Below are 1,961 nucleotides of genomic sequence, written 5' to 3'. Positions count from 1 at the left end.
ACACACGCATGCACGCACACACACACACACGCTCACACACACACACACACACACGCTAAAAAAAATTCATCGCAAGGACTCCGCCTTACTGCACAAATTCAAGGTCTTCCGCACTGGGGCAGAATCGACACACACACCCCCCCTCCCTCCTCCGAGCCCCCCACCCCCAACCCCCGCCACCCCCATCCCCCCTCCCTCCCTCCACTCTCTCACTCGCCCACCGTCATTACCACGGGCCTCTGTTTGACAATCAAGATAACATCGGAGGGTTGTCGAGGTGGCGGTGGCGGTGGCGGGGCGGGTGGATGGGTGGGGGGTGGGCGGAAGAGGGGGGAAGGGTGTGTGTGTGTGGGGGAGAGGGGGGGACGGTGGGGGGGAGAGGGTTGGAGGCAAACGTCACTGTCATCTTGTTCAAAAGGCACAACACAACCGTTTAATTGGAGTGCTGCACACACACACACACACACACACACACACACACACACACACTGTTTCTTCTTTTCACTGGCAGTCAGGCGTACAGTCCACATGTAGTGGGTGACACTTTGATGTCAGAACTGGGTCTTCTTTCTGCTGAGTCAAGCCCTGTGCCGGCTGGTGTGGAGCTTGGTCCTCAGTGACAGTGTTGCAAGACAAGACACGTCACGACAAGACACGTCACGACAAGACACGACAAGACAAACAAGACACGACACGACACAAGACAAGACACGTCACGACAAGACAAGACAAGAAGACGAGACACGACACGACACAAGACAAGACACGTCACGACACGACAAGACAAGAAGACGAGACACGACACAAGACAAGACACGTCAAAACAAGACGAGACACGACACGACACAAGACAAGACACGTCACGACACGACAAGACACGACAAGAAGACACGACACGACAAGAGAAGACAAGACATGTTTATTTCAGGAAACCCCATGGGGGTATATGAAAATGTTGCGTATTTCATGTAACGTGTATGTACCTACAAAACACCGAAACACATGAGGCATAGTGCTCACCACATACAGTGACAGTGGCCACACTAACTAACTAACTAACCGGTCAGCTGCTACTGACCACACGTACTGTCCTTCTTCCTCTGGGCGTACAACAGCACGCACTGACCATGGGCTGGATATTGTTACATGGATCGATTCTTTGGAAAACTGGTGATGGTGGATGGTTTGTGGTTCTCCCCCCCCCCCTCCTCCCCGCACACCCCCCTCCCCTCTGTAACCTTGGGACGCCAACGCAGGCAGCACACAGCTTCCTTCTGCTTCCCGTTCCGCAGCTCCTTGCTTCAGTGTCTGGCCGGACTTCAGTGTTACGTGCCCCAAGTCTGGCTGACGGCTTTGGAGGAAGCTACTGATCCGGGGAAAAAAAACAAAAAAAAGCCTTGCCACAAATCATCATAAGCTTTGAACACTGTAAGACGTGAATGCGCACCGGAAAAGCCTCGTCACGTATTATCATTTTCCACCCCATGATTGGCGCGCCACCTCAGAACTGCGGTTGAGTGTGCGAGCTAGCCAGCTGCTGAGCCAGTCAGTTCAGTTCGTGCCTGGCTTGTCTGGTGACCAGTCACTGACTTACTCCACGGTTCGCGTTATCTTGTCACACATTATCATTTTCTACCCCATAAGAGGGCGCCATCTCAGAATTACGATTGAGTGTGCGAGCTAGCATAGATACTGGGCCAGTCAGTTCAGTCCGTGCCTGCCTTGTCTGGTGACCAGTCGCTGACTACTCACACAGTTCGTGGCGTGGATTATCTTGCTGCTTGTCTGGTCGGTCTTGTTACGCACTATAATTCTGGTCTGACTGGCTGACGGCATGAAAGCCCTGCAGGAGGCTACTGATCCGGAAAAAAAGCCTTGTCACACATCATCGTAATTATTCCATCCCATCAGAGGGAGCCACCTCAGAACTCTGATTGAGTGTGCGAGCTAGCTGGCTAGCT

The 1,961-nt window shown here is 53.1% G+C and overlaps 1 protein-coding gene across 1 annotated transcript in view; it reads right to left on the bottom strand.

Annotated features, from left to right (window-relative positions):
- Positions 1-221: 221 nt before the first annotated feature.
- The window catches only part of LOC143288635 (uncharacterized), a 13,807-nt gene continuing 12,067 nt past the window's right edge, over positions 222-1,961 (bottom strand). The window contains exon 4 of the mRNA XM_076597295.1: positions 222-1,961. This exon is cut by the window's right edge and continues 873 nt beyond it. The gene's annotated coding sequence lies outside the window, so the exon portion shown is untranslated.

Source organism: Babylonia areolata, chromosome 12 (genome assembly GCF_041734735.1).
Source record: "Babylonia areolata isolate BAREFJ2019XMU chromosome 12, ASM4173473v1, whole genome shotgun sequence".
NCBI classification, from domain to species: Eukaryota; Metazoa; Mollusca; class Gastropoda; order Neogastropoda; family Buccinidae; genus Babylonia; species Babylonia areolata.
This window is presented reverse-complemented; position numbering and strand designations above follow the sequence as displayed.